The sequence below is a fragment of the Dama dama genome, chromosome X (assembly GCF_033118175.1).
Source record: "Dama dama isolate Ldn47 chromosome X, ASM3311817v1, whole genome shotgun sequence".
NCBI classification, from domain to species: Eukaryota; Metazoa; Chordata; class Mammalia; order Artiodactyla; family Cervidae; genus Dama; species Dama dama.
This window is the reverse complement of record NC_083714.1, coordinates 134,672,157-134,692,664: the sequence shown is the minus strand read 5'-3', so window position 1 is coordinate 134,692,664 and position 20,508 is coordinate 134,672,157. Positions and strand designations below refer to the sequence as shown.

Below are 20,508 nucleotides of genomic sequence, written 5' to 3'. Positions count from 1 at the left end.
TGGACAAAGATCCCAGCTGTGCTTAAAGCCTCACTATTCAAAGTGTGGTCCCCCAAAAGGAAGCATCTCCAGCCCCGTCCCAGAACCCGCATCTACATTTCAAAAAGATCTACCTGTGTATCTAAAAAGCACGACTGTAGTAATTCACCAAGCGTTCTCTGCATAAAGAGTGTATTCCTACCAAAGTCAAGTGGAAGGTATTTGCTCCATTTCAGGCTAATGTGCTCTATTCAGTTTGTCAAATTAACTTCAGATTTGCTGAATGGAATAATTTGGGACAAATTTGGGACAAAGGGAGATAATCGTGTCAACCTACAAACCTGGGTGTAATCACAACAAAATAAAGCACACTTTAGTTTTTCAAAACCTCTTTCATTTATTTCATTCTTCCCTTTTTGCCTCCTTGGCAAAATTAGGAATCAGGGCTTAATAAGCCTGTATGATTCTAAGACTATTCATGTGGGTAAACCTTTGCCTCAATATCTGTAAAATACATTTGACAGTTCATTCAGGAGTGTCATTCATTTCAAAATAATCACGCGTGTGTATCACAGGAAAAAAGTTAAAATTCTTAAGAAATTTTAAAATGACATTTTGATACAGGTAGCCAGTAAAGGAATAAATGAATATACAAACACTCTTAGAAAAAAATTAAAGCAGAACAACTCATACTAAAACTTAATTCAACTTATGAATAAAAAGCCTCAACACAGTATATGGATACAGATATGGAAGTATACACAGAGATGGTTCCTAATCCTAATTGCATTCAGAGTACAAAATAACTGACAACCATGAAAATAAGTAGAAATACGTTAGAAGCTTTCTTTGGATGGCATCCTCGACTCAATGGACATGACTCTGAGCAAATTCCACGAGATGGTGAAGGACAGGAAAGCTTGGCATGCTACAGTCCACGGGGTCGCAAAGAATCAGACACGAGTAAGCAACTTTACGACAATATCAAAAGCATTCTTTTTTAGGTATTGAAGGGGAGCAGAATATGACATCTCAAAATGTCTCTTTGGTGTAAGAATTATCTTGAGGTTGATTATTTTTAAGAAACAGCATACAAAGAAGCAGCTCTGAAAAGCGAGTAGACGTGACCCTTCTGTAAGAGATGTTTACATATATAAGGGGAACCTCCGTTTGCAAGGGTGTCTCTCTCTCCATACCAGAACAGTCACTTTAAGTCTCTAGAAACTCTTCTCAGTGGAGAAGGCAAGGACTTAAATCTGCATAACACCCCAACCTTGTTCACTGTGCTTTTCCTGATAATTCCTAGAACTGGCCTCCCCCACCCCACAAAAAATCTTTTGTCTTTAGTGGAAGATGGTATTGAACATAGTGGGGCTTGGGCCATTTAGGGGGAGTTACTCTGTTTTCATGGGTCTCTCCCATGTATACAGCAGGATATATATTAGTAAACTTCTGTTTGTTTTTCTCCTGTTAATCTGTCTTTTTATTACCGGGAGGGGGGGGGGGTCTCAGCCAAGAACCTAGGAGGGTAGAGGGAACGTTCTTTCTCTTCCCCTATAGCATTTACAGAGTAGTAATGCACACGAAAAAAACATCTTCTGCCCTATCAGTAAACAAAGGATGTCACAGTCAAGAGTGATTGCAGCCCTCCAACACGAGCTGGTGAGCCCTGAGGAAACTCAGGAAAAGAATATACCTGCCATCTAGCAGCCATCAGACTGCAGCCACTCCCTATCATGAGCCCTGAGGAAACAGAGTGAGAAATCACAGGATACAGGCCCCAGATAGCTCAAAGTCTTGAAAGTCTTAGTTGTTCAGTCATGTCTGACTCTTTGTGACCCCATGGACTGTAGCCAGGCCCCTCTGTCCATGGGATTTCCCAGGCAAGAATACTGGAGTGGGTTGCCATGCCCTCCTCCAGGGGATCTTCCCCACCCAGGAATCAAACCTGGGTCTCTTGTATTGCAGGCAGATTCTTTACTGTCTGAGCCACCAGGCGAGCAGACCCAGGTAGCTGAGGGGCAAATCAAAGGAATGATGTCAGCGAACCCAGACTCTTGCATCTTCCCATACACAGAAGGTGAAAAACTGAAAGTGTTAGTCGCTCAGTCATGTCTGACTCTTTGAGACCTCATGGACCGCAGCCCACCAAGCTCCTCTCTCCATGCGGTTTTCTAGGCAAGAATACTGGAGTGGGTTACCATTCCCTTCTCCAGGGGACCTTCCCAACCCAGGTTTTCCTGCATTGCAGGCAGATTCTTTACCACCTGAGCCACTAGGGAAGCTCCCATACATAGAAAAGCACTGAATTCCTTAACTTGGGATATCTAGTTTTCTTTAATTAACAATAATCTTTCGACATTCAGATTACCTGCCCTTTGTTGCAAAACTTCTATATAAGCAGCCTCTCTGCCTCAGCTCCTCAGAGCAGTTCCCTTAAGGTTACTTGAGATGCTGTCTCCAGGGCTTGAAGTCCTAAAAATTCCTGCCGAATAAAACATGCGAATAAAATATAACTATCAACTTTTGGATTGCCAATATTTTTTAAGTCAACATACACATGTGTTCATCAAAAGATAGGTATAATCCACAATGCTATATTTAAAACGGATAACAAGGACCTACTGTATGGCACAAGGAACTCTGCTCATTGTTATGTGGCAGCCTTTTTGGGAGGGGAGTTTGGGGGAGAATGGATACACGTATAAGTATGGCTGAGTCCCTTTGCTGTTCACCTGAAACTATCACAACAATGTTAATCAGCTATTTCTGAATACAAAATAAAAATGTTTAAAAAAAAAAAGGTATGTACAAGAGTGTTCCTCACAACACTATTCATTAAAGCCAGAAACAGGAAACTAACCAAAGGTTCGTCAATAGTAGAAAGGATAAATTACGGTACAGTCATACAATGGAATACTATCCTGTAACTGCAACACACAACACAATGATATGGATGAATCTCCCAAACAAAAATGAAAAGTCAGATATCCTGTGTGGTACTATATATATGAAACTCAAGGGCAGACAAAATCAATCTATGACATTAGAATCAGAATAGTAGTTACTTTTGGGGAGATGGGAGTGCCCAGAAGGAGACATGAAGGGGAGTTATGGGAGCCGCTCATGTTCTGATTCTTGATAGGGGACTGGTGACAGGGGTGTGCAAAGTTGGTGAAAATTCATTGAGCTATACACTTATAATGCATATAGTGTATACTTCATTAAAGTTTAATCTTAGAAACATATGTATACACATTTCATCCACTTTCACAGATGAGTCAAAAACAATAAGACTCTATATCTAAGAAATACTGCTTGCCACACTTGCCTACTTTCACTAAAAATGGATGCTAGAAAGAAAATGACTAATAACAATGCACAGGTGGTAAATATCAGGAGAGTGAACAATGGTACACAGCTCTTGACTCACATATGAACTATGGATATTAAATGAGCATCGATCCAATATAAAAAATAAATACTACTAGGTGGGCTTCCCTTGTGGCCTAGCTGGTAAAGAATCTGCCTGCAATGCAGACTTGGTTTCGATCCCTGGGTTGGGAAGATCCCCTGGAGAAGGGAACTGCTTCCCACTCCAGTATTCTGGCCTGGAGAATTCCATGGACTGTACAGTTCATGGGGTCACAAAGAGTCGGACACGACTGAGCAACTTTTACTTTCACAAGGGTAATGGTTTCTCCAAATACTCCAAAACATGTGATATATTCTGTCAAAAAGTTAATTATCTGGATAGCAAAATCACTAGAGGAGGTCATTTGTACTGATTGTTCCTGGAAGCTTCAATACTATATAGAATATACTATTAGAGTTTACCTATAAATCATGGCTAATTTTCAAATTATGTCTAAAAGGGAAATCACTTTGGCATACATCCTCCTAATCTTTCTCCTTCTCCTTCCATATATTCAATTTGTGAATACCTAGAAGGTTTAGAAACTTTACATGTCTAAAACCCAAGGGAAATATGTCCAAGTTTTTTAAAAATCCAAGAAGCAGTTAGGACTAGAAGAGTCCCCCACTAAAAAATGTGACATTGGTGATCTCTGGAATTTTATCACTCGTTTTTTCTTGGTAAAATGTAATTCCCTTCTGTCTGGAAACTCTAATGGATCCTAACACACAGATATTAATTTGTTCATCAGATCACTGTTCTCACGAACAGCTTCTAGACTTAGCCCAGAGACATGAATTTCTGGAGAAAGAGAACATTTACTCAGTGTCTTTCATGTGACTGAGTGACTTTCATTTCATGGGCTGGAGATCATGTTAGATAGTTTAAATTTATTTATTCATTCATCTAACTGAATACCTACTGTATACCAAATACTAGGTACTAGGGATAAAGTGTGGGCCCTGCTCACATTCTAACGTGGGAGCAGGGGGGTGGGGCAGAGGAGGAGAGGGGAACAACAAATATACAAATAAAGAATAAAGCTAATATAATGACAAGTGCAGTGCTGAAAATTACAGTAAGGTGAGAATGATACAGTGAGTGACTTGGAATCTATTTTGGATGAAGGAACCAGAGGTGATACTTAAACTGAGAGATGAATGATGCCAGACAGAGAAAGATGAGGGAGGGGCAGACAGAACATTCCAGAGAGAACTGTTAGTACAAAAGACCAAAAGGTGCTTGATGTACTGGAAGAATCAAAAGGAGGAAGTGTGGTCCGCAACAGGGAAGAGCAGGGGTCAGAACATGGCAGAACACCACAATCCAGCAGGGGAATGACATCATCCAGTTAATACTTCTAAAAAGACACTCCAGCTGCCGTATGGGAATTAGATTATAGGAGGCCATTACAACAGTCCAAGAAAGATAGTGGCAGAAGGAAGAATTGTGGAGGAGTCAAAGTAGAGAGGTTGGAACACCTGGAATATACTCTGAAAGTCAAAGTGACAAGATCTGTTGATAGGTTGCATGTGGAGCAGGAAACCTGTAAGCTTAGAGCTTGAACAACTAGATGGATCATGGTGTCATACACTGAGATGGTCTCATGGGGAGAGAATCAAGTATGGCATGGAGATGCAGGGAATCAAAATTTTACTTTAATCAAAAATGTGGATTAGTAGGTCTCTTTTTTTGTTTCAAGATTTTTAAATTTTTATATTTAAAAAGCACAAAATAGGGACTTCCCTAGCAGTCCAGTGGATAAGACTCTTTCCACTGCAGGGGGCACAAGTTTGATTCCTGGTCAGGGAGCTGAGATCCCACACGCCATGTGGAGTGACAAAAAAATAAATAAATAAAGGTACAAAATGTTTAAGAGCATGATTTTTCCTATACTTTCTTCCATTTTTCATTTCTATAACCCTCATTTCTGAGCCTGTTAATAGTTCAAGCTTCCCCCAAAACTTCCAGCATTCTTAGAAGTAGTCAACTTATCAACATTGTTTTCTAATGTTTCTCAATGACATTTTTGAGCCAGTATAAAGATCTTAAAGATATTTTTGAGACAATTTCCACTACACAATAAGATCCATTCTATGTTTTAACCTAACAGTGGTAGTGCAGTGTGAAAGCCATGCTAAAGAGGCTGGAGTTTACTTCTTAAAATCAGTGTAGACAAGGGAGTTCTGGAGATCTTATGTACAGCACGGTGACTACAGTTAATAGTTACTGTACACTTAGTTTGCTAAAGGGGTAGATCCTAAGTGTTCTCACCACACACACACACACACACACACACACAGAGACTTAACTGTGAGGTGACGGATACATTAGTTAGCTTGAGTGTGCTGATCATTTCACAATGTGTGTTTGTGCTCAGTCGTGTTCAACTCTTTGCAACCCCATGGACTGTAGCTCGCCAGGCTCCTCTGTCCATGGTAAGAATGTTGGAGTGGGTTGCCATTTCCTACGCCAGACCCAGGGATCCAACCTGCATTTCCTACATCTCCTGCATTGGCAGGCAGATTCTTTACCACTGGCGCTACTTGGGAAGCCCCTCACAATATACACATAACCAAAACATCAAATTGTACACCTTGATATACAATTCATATTGTCAATAATATCTCAATAAAGCTTGACAGAAGGGCCCCTGCCCATACAAGTCTTTTAAAAGAATGAATTCATTCCTACTGTATAGCACAGAGAACTCTATTCAATATCCTGTGATAAACCATAATGGAAAAAATTATGAAAAATAATATATAATATAATTAAGCCACTTTCCTATATAGCAGAAATTAATACAATATTGTAAATTAACTACAATAACATTTTTTTTCATTTATTTTTATTAGTTGGAGGCTAATTACTTTACAATATTGTACAATAACATTTTTTAAAGTGAATTAGTAAATCTTGAGGTGCGGGAAAGGTCATGGGTACAGGTACTGGCATCTAGATGGAATGGAAAGCCACAGACTGGATGGGTTGTATCAGAAGAGCACATAGTCCTAGTGCCCGGGAAGGACACCAACCTTTGTAGGTTGAGGAGAGGAGAAGACTGAAATGAGACTTAGAATAAGTTACCAGCAAGAGTAGGAAAATCGAGAGAGTGTAGGGTAATGGAAGTAACAAGAAGAAAATGTTCAAAAAAAGAGGAAATGTTGCTGCAAAGTCAAGCATGATAAGCCAGAGAAGGGACAACTGATAAATTTGGCAACGTGGAGTTCATCGAGGACTGCCAAGAAGAGCCCCACTCAGGACAGGACCCTGATTAGACTAGACAAGGAAAGAATGTGGGGCAATAAACTATATGCAGCCTTTTAAGAGGTTCCTCTGAGAGGCAACTAGAAATTTGGGAGCAACTGGAGGGGATACAGAGCCAATGGAGATACTACATATTAGATCATGATTATGAGCTGATGAAAACAATCCAGAAAAGAGAAGAGGATGCTCAGCAAAGCAGTAAAGAAAGAGGGAAATGGAATTATAAGTCAAGTCCTTCACAACTGGAGCACCAAAATAATTTAAGTAATTAATTACGGAGTATTGAAAAAACAGGAATTTATGAGTCCATACTAATAATAAATACATGAGTAAGTAAATAAATGGCAGATAACCAAAAAGGACCTACTATATATCGCACAGGGAACTGTACTCAATATTTTGTAATAACCTATGCGGGAAAACAATCTGAAAAGGTATGTGTGTATATATATATAGACAGAGAGAGAGAGAGACAGAGAGACAGAGACAGAGAGAGCACCAGCACTCTAGTGCCTGCGAGCCACAACTACTAAAGCCCATGTGCCTAGAAGCCATGATCTGCAACAAGAGAAACCACCACAAGAAGCCCATGCTCTGCAACTAGAGTAGCCCCAGCTCACCACAACGAGAGAAAAAGCCCAAGCAGCAACAAAGACCCAGCGCAGCCAAAGCTAAAAATAAATAAATAAAAACTTTAAAATAAAATAAAAAGGAGAGGGAGGTGGTCTGTTTTCATTCTAAATATTAAAGAGGAGCAGAATATACCATCCCAAAATATGTCTCTTTGGCATATTGATTATTTTAGGCTGATTATTATTATTATTTGTTATTTTGGGGGGGGGCTGTATTGGGTCTTTGTTGCAGCACACAGACTTCTCTCTAGTTGAGGTGTGCATACTCAGTATCCCCTAGGCATGTTCCCACATCCTAGTTCCCCGACCAGGGATCAAACATGGGTCCCCTGCATTGTAAGGCAGATTCTTAACCACTGCACCACCAGGGAAGTCCTTAGGGTGATTATTTTTAAGAAACAGCAGATACAGGAGAAGCTCTGAAAACCTGGTATAAGTTACCCTTTTGTAAGAGACATTTGCTATAACAGAGAGAAAGGTGATTCTAATCTCTAGAAACTCTATCAATGTGCCTAACAACCTGACCCTTACAACGTGACCCTTGTTTACTGTGCTTTGCCTCCTAGTCTTATAACTGGCCTCCCCCAAGCCAACATCTTTTATCTTTAGCTAGAGATGGCATTTAAGGTGGCTTGGTCCATTTCACAGTTTCTCAGTTTTCCAGGGTGTCTCCCATGTATGCATGTTATTATTAAACCATTTGTTTTTCTCCAATTAATGTCTTTTCATTATAGGGAGGTCTCAGCCAAGAACCTAGAAGAGTAAAGGAAAAATGATTTTTCCTCCCCCACAATGCCAATGTCATAAAAGACAGAGAAAGGCTGTGAAAATGTTATAGATTAAAAGAGGCTAAGAAACATGACAACTAAATGCCTGAACAACCCTAGATCAGATTCTGCACTAGAAGAAAAAAAGGCTGTAGATGTTAGTAGGTTTATTTTCAAAATTGGAATACAGATGGCAGATTAAAAACAATATTGTATCAATATTAAATTTCCTAAAGTTGACAACTACTGTGATTATGTAAGAGAATATTCTTATTCTTAGAAAATCCATACTGAAGTACTTAGGAGTAAAAGCCATGATGCATGTAACTTAGCCTCAAATGGTTCAGGAAAAAAATTATGTGCATGAAGAAGAGTGCAAAGAATGAAGCAAATGGGGTCAAATGTTAAGGACAGAAGAATCTGGTTAAAGGGTATATGAATGTTCTCTGTACAATTTTTACGTTTGCAATTTATTAGTAAAGTTTGAAATTCTTTCCTTTTTTTTTTTAAATGGGGGGGGGGGGGGCGGTGTTGGAGAACATGTTCTTGAAAAGGCAAAGAGCCCAGCAAAGAGGCCGGTCTTTGACACACTGGGGGTGTTTCAGTCAGTTTCACAGGAACAGTGGGGTATTTCAGTCGGTTTCACCTCGGCACCTGTACACATGCTGGGAATCTGGGTGGTGAGAATATGAGAAGAATACTCTGTCTAAAGAGACAGAGTCAGCAGCTGAAGTAGGAGGAATAGAGAAAGTAAAAGAAGGGGTAAAATAGCTGTTTTGGAAATTGGAAAGACACAGCCACTACTCAAGTGACGTAGGATCACCAGGAGATGCTGAAGATCCATTTGTGGTTTATTAAGGTCAGGACCTGGACCTAGACATCAGAATTTATTATAAAAACTCCCCAAGTCATTCGGACAGACAGTCAGCTTTCAGAGCTACTGTGCTAAGGCCAGGATTCTCAACCTCAGCATGATGGATATTTGGGCCAGATAATTATCAGTGAGGACAAAGGGATGTGGGGAGTCATTTTCTGTGCATTACAGGGTATTCAGCTACATCTCTGGTCTCTGCCCACTAGATGCCAATAGCACCACTACCTCTGCCAGTCATGACAACCAAAAATGTCCAAACATTTGCCCTGGGGCAGGGAGGGGGCGGAATTGAGAGCCACTTATGCTAAGGGAATGAAATCTCTACCGAGTTCCCTTCGTGAGTTTATAATTAATCTCTCTATCCAAAACTTTGGGGTTTCCAGGTGGCGCTAGCGGTAAAGAACCTGCCTGCCAATGAAGGAGATAGAATAGACACCGGTTTGATCCCTGGGTAGGGAAAATCCCATGGAGGGTATGGCAAGCCACTCCAGTATTCTTGCTGGAGAACCCTATGGACAGAGAAGCCTGGCGGGTTATGGTCCATAGGGTCACAAAGAGTCGGACATGACTGAAGCAACTGAGCATGCACGCATCCGAAACTTTATTCCCTTCCCTGTCCCTTCTGACCTCAATCCTTTGCTAACTGAATACTAATCAACCAAAGTTAGATGACTAAAACTACATTAATAACATCATTAATGTGCTGAAGTTGCTATTATAGACACCACCATTAATATACAAACTCAGGTTGTTTCTCCAGGGTAAGTTGAGGTAACAGACCTGGCCAGAGAATCGTAAACCAGAAACATCCTGACTCTCAAAGCTATGATGAAGAAATATCACAGAAACATCACAAAAGGATGATTAATCCCAGTCTCTTTGTTCTTCCCCATTAAAAAAAGCCCCTAACTCAAAGATCAAGTTGGAGTGGATCTGAGGCTTGTCTCCCACTCCCTTGACTGGTGCCCTACAGTAAACCCGGACTTTGCTGCAAATACCCAGTGTCAGAGTTTGGCTTTCTGTGTCACAGGCACACCAGCCCTTGCTTGGGTACAGGAACAAAGGCCATAAACATGATATGTTTTTAAAGATCAAATATTGTGTATGCTCCTCATCACTATGAGCACTGTGGTTAAAAACACAGGCTCTAAATCCATCCACGTTGCTGAAAATGACAGAATTTTATTATTTTTTATGGCTGAATAATATTCCATTTTGTGTATATGTGTGTGTATATCATATCTTCTTTATCCATTCATCTGTTGATGGACAGTAAGTTAGTCAGAGGAAAAAACCAAATACTGTATGATGTCACTTATATGTGGAATCTTAAAAATAATACAAATGAATGTATACAGCAAAACAGAAAGACTCACAGATATAGAAAACAAACTAGTGGTTACAACTGGGGAGAGGGAAGCGGGGCAAGTTAGAGGTATTGGATTAAAAGATACAAACTACTATGCAGAAAACAGATAAACATCAAGGATGTATCATATAGCACGGGGACCTAGAGCCATTATCTTTTACTAACGTTTAATGGAGCATAATCTATAAAAAAATACTGAATCAGTATGTTATACATCTGAAACTAATATATACTATAAATTACCTATACTTCAATGAAAAAAAACCCCCACAGGCTCCGAAATCAGATGGTCTGTGTTCAAACCCTAGATGTACTGCTCATCATTTGTACAACTGTGGACAAAGGACACTGACAAACTTAACCTCTGAGTGCCTCGACGGTGGATGGGTGTGTTTGCTATATAAAGAACTGAGGAGCCTTGGGATACTTAGTAGCACATCTTAAATGCTAAAGGCATGTTTATAACTTTCTGAAGGCAAAGACCATTCTAATAAATATGGGGGAAAAAACAGTGAATACTGATCTGTACACTTAAATAAAAAATAGTACCTGCCTCAAGAGTTTGGGAGTGTTAAATGAGTTAACATAGGTAAACCAGTAAGAGCACCATCTACCCAATAAATATTAGCTGTTAGTTATTACTATTCCCTGGAGAAGCAAGTGGCAACCCACTCCAGTATTCTTGCCTGGAGAATCCCCATGGACAGAGGAGCCTGATGGGCTACAGTCCATGGGGTTGCAAAGAGTCAGACACAACTGAGCAACTAAGCACATATTATTATTATCACAGACTCAGGAATGTAGTGGACATCAGATGTCTGTTGATTTATGAACTATTTACACTAAAATATACTATAAAAAATAAATAAAATAAGTGACTTTTCTGGTGGTCCAGTGGTTAAGAATTCAACTTCCAATGCAGGGGATGCAGATTCGATCCCTCGTCAGGGAACTAAGATCCCACCTGTCGAGGGGCAATTAAGCCTGCTCCCTGCAACTACTGAGCCGGCGTGATCTAGGGACTGTGTTTCACAAGAGAAGTCCACATGACACAACAAAGACTCAGCGCAACCAAAATAAAATAATAAAAATAAAATATACTCTTATGTTTAACCTAAAGAAATTCCCACACCAAAACTGAACAAAAAGGCATAGTGCTTTGAATTTCTCTTAAGATTAGTGCTTGATTTCTTCTAGATTCTAGGTGCACTCATTCATCCATTCAACAAATACTTACTGAGCATCTACTATGTCCCACTGTTCTAGGTCCTGGACAAGAGACACAAAGTCCCTGCCTTCTTGGAACTTGTATTCTAGCAAGGGGGAAAAAAGACATGGAATTAGTGAATGAATAACTAAATAATATAATTGCAGATAATAATGTTACAAGAAAACAGAAGTGGGATGCGGGAGATGGACATTTCTAGTGGTAGGTGAGGAATGCTGATTTAGAATGAGGGTTAGAGAAGCCCCAAATGAAACAGATGGACAAGTTAGGAGATTATCTGGTGAAATGATGCTCCAGGCAGGCAGCACTGCAAATGCTAAGGCTGGTAAGCAGGGAAATGCTTGGCTGATGTGATGAATAGCAGGAAGGCTGGCACAGCTGGGAAAGTATGGGAAGAAAGGGGTAAAGATCATATAGGGCCTCAGGCTACAGGAAGGAGCTAGGGGTCTAGTGTAAGCGTGGTAGAGGATTTGAGCAGTAGATTTACAAGACTGCCTTTACTGGTAATTCTCTGGGGTCAGGGTGGGCGCTGGGAGACTGGGTTACAAGCTACATATAAATTTGAGAGAAAAATTGGGGTAGCTACCATTATCTCCCTGGTGGCTCAGAAGGTAAACAAGCTGCCTGCAATGCAGGACACCTGGCTTTGAGATCTCTGGGTTGGGAAAATCCCCTGGAGAAGGAAATGGCAACCCACTCCGGTATTCTTGCCTGGAGAATCCCATGGACAGAGGAGCCTGGCAGGCTACAGTCTGGGGGGTCGCACAGAGTCGGACACAACTAAAGCAACTCAGCATGCACCGTCATCTCAGAGTATTAAAAATGAACTCACTTAGCATCATAACAGGATCTGATATAAAATGAATCTGTCCTGGACACAGTTCAGCAGTTTGGGGACTTAGAAACTAAAAGGAACAGTTTTATAACAGTAGTTTTATGCAAGAGTGTCAAATCAATCGAAGTACAACAGATGGAAGTGAATTAAAAATTTCAGAATACACTTCACAGAGGAAAAATGCATAATACTTCTTGAGATTCTGTTTCAATTATATGTAGATATGTCCACACTGAGCTGAGATTTATACTTGTCACTGTGAATGGTGAGCAGAAAAGTTTGAAAACCACTACCAAAAGCTACCTTATTTGCACATAAGATATCTACTTATTGTTCGTTCATTGTTCATTCATACAATGTGGAAAATTCTTAAAAGAGATGGGAATACCAGACCACCTTATCTGTCTCCTAAGGAACCTGTATGCAGGTCAAGAAGCAACAGTTAGAACTGGACATGGAACAACAAACTGGTTCAAAATTGGGAAAGGAATACGTCAAGGCTGTATATTGTCACCTTGCTTATTTAACTTATATGCACAGTACATCACGCGAAATGCTGGGCTGGATGAAGCACAAGCTGGAATCAAGACTGCCGGGAGAAATATCAATAACCTCAGATATGCAGATAACACCACCCTTATGGCAGAAAGTGAAGAGGAACTAAAGAGTCTCTTGATGAAAGTGAAAAAGGAGAGTGAAAAAGCTGGCTTAAAACTCAGCATTCAAAAAAAAAAAACTCAGCATTCAAAAAACGAAGATCATGGCTTCTGGTCCCATCACTTCATGGCAAATAGATGGGGAAACAATGGCAACAGTTGAGAGACTTTATTTTTGGGGGCTCCAAAATCACTGCAGATGGTGACTGCAACCATGAAATTAAAAGACCCTAAGAAGAAAAGCTATGACAAACCTAGACAGTGTATTAAAAATTGTGAGACATTACTTTGCCAACAAAGGTTCATATAGTCAAAGCTATGTTTTTTCCAGTAGCCATGTATGGATGTGAGAGTTGGACCTTAAAGAAGGCTGAGTGCTGAAGAATTGATGCTTTTGAACTGTGGTGCTGCAGAAGACTCTTGAGAATCCCTTGGACTGAAAGGAGATCCAACCAGTCTATCCTAAAGGAAATCAACCCTGAATATTCATGGGAAGGACTGATACTGAAGCTGCAATGCTTTGGCCACTTGATATGAAGAGCCAACTCATCGGAAAAGACCCTGATGCTGGGAAAGACTGAAGGCAGGAGAAGAAGGGGACAACAGAGGATAAGATGGTTGGATGGCATCAGTGACTCAATGGACATGAGGTTGAGCAAGCTCTGGCAGATGGTGAAGGACAGAGAAGCCTGGTGTGCTGCAGTCCATGGGGTCACAAAGACTGAGCAACTGAACAACAACGTCTATTTATACATATAAACTGTTCCTTTATTCTCTCTCCTTTCCTCACTATACCTGGCATCCCCTGCCCCTTCCCTGCAGATGAGAATATTATAAAAAAGCTCCAAAGGTAGTTCCTTCCTGGTCTAAATAAAAACAAACTGACTTCTGCTACACTATCTGCTCCTCCAGGGAAATCAAAATATGACCCTCCAAAGCTGGGAAGACTGACTCACCTCTAAACTGTTAGGCTTTTCCACGAAGCAAAAAAAATCATCCAAACAGAACAAGAAATTTTTAAATGAAATTTTTTGAACATTTCGAGGCTAAAAATGAAATGCAAAGAAAACCTCCAGAAGGTACTAATAAGGGCAAATGCCAAAACTCCACAGCAAGCATAAAACCTAGCAGTAGGTAGGAGAAGCATTTCCACCCAAGTCAGATGTTCCTCCTGCACCTGCTCCACAGCCCAGCCACTAAGGAGAGCAGACACATGGAGGAAAAAATGCCAGGGGCAGGGAGGGATACCTATACCACTGCCATGTGACGATAGCTTATTTACCTTTAAATATTGAAGAAAATTGACTGAAATACTATGAGAATTAATGAAAGCTTAGTAACATGACTTGATTATGCTAGAACTCCAAAAAAAATTAAAAAGCCTGTCTATATAATACTCTGTGTGCACACACTCAGTTATGTTCAACTCTTTGTGACCCCATGGACAGGAGCCCGCCAGGCTTCTCTGTCCGTGGAATTTTCCAGGCAAGAATACAGCAGTGGGTTGCCATTTCCTACTCTGGAGGATCTTCCTGACCCAGGGATTGAACCCGCCACTCTTACATCTCTTGCATTGGCAGGCAGATTCTCTACAACTTCGCCACCTGGCAAGCCCATACAATAGTACAGTCATAATAAAATGAAATGGAGAAAGGATATAATTTCTAAAAGCAATATAAATTACACACAAAACAATCTAGGAATTCAAACAAGAACGTGTAGCACCTCACAGTGTGGTACAGGCATAAGAACAGATGTACAGATCTATGGAACAGAATAGAGTTCAAAGTACACACATAAAGTAAATTCATTTCTGACAAAGAGATTAAGGGGATACAATGAGGGAAAAGTACAGTCTTTTCAACAAATGGTATTGCAACAACTGGCTATCTATATGGAAAAGAGTAAACCTTGACTCATACAAAAATTAACTGAAAATGAAGTAAAAAACCTACAAATAAAAGGTAAAACTATAAAATATCCAGAAGGCAGCATAAGAGAAAATCTTGCTAAACAGGAGGAAGACAATTTATGACAGGTTACTAAAAGCGATATTCATAGAAGGAAAAAACATGATAAATTAGACTATATCAAAATTTACAACGCTTGCCCTTCAAAAGAAAAGTCATTAATTCCACGTATTATGAGGTATGAGTCAACTAAAACAGTCAAACTCACAGAGAGTAGAATGGTGGTTGCCAGGGGCTAGAGGGAGGGGGAAATGGGGAATTGCTGTTCGGAGGGTATAAAGTTTCAGTCATGCAAGAGGAAAACTATCTGCTGTCCAACATCATGCCTATAGTTCACAAGACTGTACTGTACACTTCAAAATTTTTTTTTTCACTTCAAAATTTAATAGGGTAAATTTCATGTTGTGTGCCTACCACAACTTTCTTTAAAAAAATAAAGAAAATGAAATGGTAAGCCACAGACTAAAAGCAAATGTTTGCAATACATGTATCTGACAGAGAACTTGTGTGCAGATGTATGGAGAACTTTTATGATTCAGTAAGACAACACACAATTAAAAAACAGACATTTCATAGAAGATACACAAATGATCAAAAAGCTCATGAAAAGATGCTCAACATCATTAGTTTTCAGGGAAGTGTAAACTAAAACCACAGAGATGCCATCATAAACCTGCTGGAATAAAATAAGCTGACAATACCAAGCACTATCAAGGATGCCAAGCAACGGGGTGAGGGCAATAGAGTAGCCATTTAAGAAAAGTTCAGCAGTTTCTTATCAAGTTAAATTTACCACACAATATAGCAATCCCACTGCTGCTGCTGCTAAGTCGTTCAGTCGTGTCCGACTCTTAGTGACCCCATGGACTGCAGCCTACCACGCTCCTCCATCCATGGGATTTTCCAGACAAGAGTGCTGGAGTAGGTCGCCAGTGCCTTCTCTAATAGCAATCCTACTTCTGGGTTATTCACTGGAGTGAACTGAAAATTTACATTCACACAGAAAGCTGTATGTGAATGTTTATATTGGCCCTATTCATAATCACCAAAAGTTGGTAAATGGACAAACTATGGAGTATTACTCAGCAATAAAAAGGAACAAATTAGTGATTCACACAACATGAGTGAATCTCATATGCTACATGAAAAAAGGCAGACTCAGAAGGCTACATCCTGTATGAAGCTATTCACAGGACATTCTGGAAAAGACAAATTTATAGGGACAGAAAACAAACTAGTGGTTGCCAGGAGCTACGAGTGGTAGGAGGGGTTGACTACAAAGGGTCCATAAGGAATTTTTTGGAGTGATGGACTTCTAGATTTTGACCATGGTGGTGGTTACATGACATGTATTTGTCAAAGCTTATATAACTATATACTAAAAAGGGTGAATGTTATTGTAAATAAACTGCATTTCAATTTTTAAAGCATGGAATCAGCTCAAGAATTAATTAAGTAGATTTTTAAATGGAACAGAGTGTTCATAGACTTTTATTTGAGGGAATTTATGATAATTTTTCCCAAATGTTTAGCCCATTTCTTAACATCCAACATCTCCTACCTCATACCATGCCCCTCAAATAATTTCCATGTGGATTAAAGATCCATGTATTTTTAAAACCATAAACATTTTAAAAGAAAAATTGTTTTTTCTCTATCTTAGGGTAGAGAATTTCTCAGTGAGGCATAAAAATCAGCTCCCAGGTTTTTTACTAAAGGCAGAATCTCTCCTTTGTATCTTCAGAACTATTAACAGATATGAATTTTTCCCCTCACCCCCACCCTCTCTTTCTTTTTGAAATAATGGTGCTCTTCCCAGTTTGTAGAGTGTATCTGAAGTAATTTGGCACTCTCAGGCAGCGAAATGGAAAAATGTGTTGGTCGGTTTTATGTGAGCAATGAAAAGTGCTAGGAATCTCACCGTGATGTACCCCGTCTCTGAGTCCCCAGCCAGCCTCAGGCACTGAGGAGTCACTCGGGAGCACCCAGAATGACCACATTAGCCACACAAGAGCAGCTTCTTCACTAGCTCTAACACCTGAGCAAACTCACTTTGCCATTTCTGGAAGGCTGCTCCTGGTACCAGAAACACGGCAGCTCTCCTTTGCCGGCCAAACCCACCAATGAAATGCCATTTCCCAGACTTTTTCCTCCTTCTGCTGAACAAAATCATATCCATAATTAAAGTTCCTTCTTTGTTTCTTTTCTGTGTCACTTTTTTTTTTCTAGAAAAGAACACACATCTGAAATCTGTGGGTTTGGGGCAAGGATTAAGGATTATTCACAGAGAAAACACTGATGCTGGTCCTGCACTTCTTAAGTGTTTTTCAACAGCAAAATCTGCTCTATCCCCCTTTTACTGAAAGTCACCTTGCCAGGATGTGGGAATGATAAAAGCAGAGGGAATCTGATAGGGGCTGGCATCGCACTGAGGCCCTGTAAAGCAATAACCCCTGAGCAGCTTCAAAATGTGGCCACTTTCTGTTTTCCAGCTTTGCACTTGAGCTGAAAAAGCAGCCAACTAAGCAGTGTCCAGCTCACTTTAGATCTTAACTAAGCAAAACTTTGGGACACTAAAATAGAAACTCCCCAAATCCTTTGGAAATGGCATACACTTTTGTCGCTCAACCCATAAACTATTACAAAATTAAACTGAATTGTATTAATAATTAAGCTCTTGATAAATTATTAATTTAAAAATACTGGCATACCATGTGCAACTGAGATTATACACATAGGCTTATCTCTTAAAATAGCTGAACAGAAGTTAAGAGATGGAAGGAACTGCAACATCTAGCTAGTATTTACTTAATAAACCTTCACTCTCCATCACCCACCAGCTCCCAACCGAATCAAAGAAATGGGGTCCTTTTTCTGCCTATGATGACTATTATTAGGATCAGCTACATAATTTATAGGGCCAGTTGCAAAATAAAAATGCAAAGCTCCTTGTTCAAAAATTATTCAAAATTTCGACAGCCAGCTGCAAAGCCCCTTGTTCAAAAATTATTCAGAATTTCGACAAGTGACCGCAGAACATTAAACCAAATACAGGCTGCATGCCCATGAAGTCAGCTCTATCAGATAATGTACCTGACTAGTAACGCAGTAAGAAGAGTAAGGTATTTTGCTACTATAAATGAGTAGGAATCTGAAATTTGTGTGTTTGGGGAGGAGGTGGAATTGTAAAGCCTTAGGATCTCCACTCCCAATGTTCCTAAGGTTTTCAGTCTGTTGGACAAAAAGTACTTCTGAGAGGCCTGCCATGTGGTCCATGGAGCAGCAGCAGCATCTGGGAGCCTGTCAGAAGTGCAGACGGTCGGGCCCCACCACGGCCGGACCTACTGAATCAGAATCTGTATTTTAACAAGGTCCCCAGGGAATTCGGATGGGACCAGTACACACAAGAGTCACTGTTGAAGCAGCCATGGAAAACCTCTGCCGCCTGCCTCATTCGGCTCTCAGGAAGCCCATCAGCGCTCCTTCTCACGTGAAACGCTCCAGAGCCTGGAGGCGGCAAGTCGCTGTTGAAAAGCGCTCACCCGAGGCCTCCAGCCCATCCTCACCCTCAGGCTCTTGGCTGCGGCTCCATCGCGCCGCGCCCGTAGCCACCTGCTCTGGGTTCAGTCTGACGCGGCAGCGCCCAGCCGTCCGGGGCCCGGGGCGCGTCCGCGCTCCTCGGGTCCGCCGCACCCACTGGGCGGCGCGGCAAACTGAGTCCCCGCCAGTCGGCTCTCGAAGACCGCCGGCGCGAACACGGCTCGTGGCTCCTTTTCGCACAGGGGTGGGGAGAGCTGGAGTCCGTTTTAAGCTTCAGGACACACACACCCCTCTCCCTCACAGAACGCGTCGCCAGAGCCCCTTTCTCGCGGCGCGCACTCTCTCTGTCGGGGTGCCGGCCCCCGGAGCTCGGCCCTCAGCCTCCGCCTTTCAGGGCGGCCCCGGGCCCCAGCTCCGCCGAGCCTCAGTCGCGCGGAGGGAGCGTTCATCCCGCCGTTCCGTCGCACTCTACGTCCCGGAGCTACGCCCCAGCCGCCCGCGCCCGTCGCCAGTTCCCCGGCCGGGTCGCAGGAACCCGCGGGGACAGACCCATCCCGGCGCGGCGCGCTTACCTGCCGGTCCCCGCCGACGGCCTCGCCGCTGGCGCCCTCCAGCCCTCCTTTTTCCCCTTCCCTCGGGCCGCGTCCCTCCTACTCCCGCCCGCGGGCTGGGCACCGCCCCCGTCGCTCCCGGACGGCTCGCCCGCCCGCTCTCCAGCTGCCTAGCGCGGCGTGGCGCGTCCGGCGTTCGGCGGCGACGAGGTTAGGCGCGGAGGTGGGGAGCGGGCGGGGCGCGGAGGAAGAAGGGTGTGAGTGAACCGCCCGGCGGCCGAAGCCCGGCGGGGAGCTCAGACTGGGGGCGGGGCGGCCCACCCCACCCTGCGGAGGCCCCCGCGACGCTTCCGGACTTCCTGGACCGCTTGCTGCTCCGACGCCCCGCATCCGGTTCGGCGTGCTCCTCAGGGACCCCAGACTCCACGCCCAGCCGCTCACCTTTAGGGGTCGCCCTGGTACCCCAGTGCTTGCCCCACCACTTTCAGCACCGTGCAGTGTGATGGGTGGGAAACCCGAAGTCGCCCCTCTGCCACAATATTTCTGATGCAGAGGTCAGACTGCTTGGAGGGGGATTTGGAGAAGTCTGTAAAAGGAAAAGGTCCTGAGAATGAATTCAGCTCCATGGTTACCTGATACACCATATAACTAGGAACTGGGATCCCCAGCGCAATGGCTGCTGGGGGAGGGTGGGGTGGAATATGAAGTGAGTTGTCCCTGGTCCCCTCTACCTTTTCTGTCAGCATCTCCTACCTCTGCACAGTCCAGAATAAAAAAGTAGATCTGGACAGGATTTACAGACCACCTAACCAGTGTTACAAGATGATAAAATAGGCTAGAGGAACTTAGCTCAGTCCTACAATAAGATTGGTTGTAGAGAGCAGGCACTCAACGCCCTCTGGCCCCTTTTACACCCTCCCCCACACTACCCTCTCCAGCCCTCCTCTTTGTAGTCAAGTAACTCCAATATTTGCAAGATGTTTTACCACTTTAAATGCACGCATTCTCTTCCGCTAAAACCTACAGGAGAATATTTCATTTTTCTTTACCACCAAAATTCTGAATTGCATTCAGATCTTTGGAGAGGATGTTTTAAAAGTGCAGATCTGCAGAGCACACTCGTGCCTAACTCTGTCATATTAAACACAACACCCGTGAGATATATGCTCCGCTTTGCAGGAGGGATTGATTTTGTTTTGCAAACACCAATTTATTAACACTCATAACATTCTAGCTGGATAAATGAATGGAAAGTGTTTTCAGAGAGACTTTTGACTGGTTGGATTAACGGGGAGTGGGTGACAGGAAGCTCATCCAGGTAACATAACAAGCTGGAAGCAGAATTAGGATGAGGAAGAAAACAGTAATCTTAATAAACAGACTGAATGCTATTCCAAAGGGTTAAATTGTTCACATTTGTAT

The 20,508-nt window shown here is 42.1% G+C and overlaps 1 protein-coding gene across 3 annotated transcripts in view; it reads right to left on the bottom strand.

The window, feature by feature from the left end:
- The window catches only part of ADGRG2 (adhesion G protein-coupled receptor G2), a 122,689-nt gene extending 103,430 nt beyond the window's left edge, over window positions 1-19,259 (bottom strand). Inside the window, exons 1-3 of one of the 3 annotated variants that reach the window (XM_061136124.1) lie at window positions 19,108-19,258; window positions 11,544-11,619; window positions 2,351-2,464 (exon numbers count right to left, since the gene is read on the bottom strand). The gene's annotated coding sequence lies outside the window, so the exon portion shown is untranslated. Of the gene's footprint in view, window positions 1-2,350; window positions 2,465-11,543; window positions 11,620-19,107 lie in introns of all 3 variants that reach the window. The other 2 variants (XM_061136126.1, XM_061136125.1) reach the window with 2 other exon arrangements.
- Window positions 19,260-20,508: the final 1,249 nt, after the last annotated feature.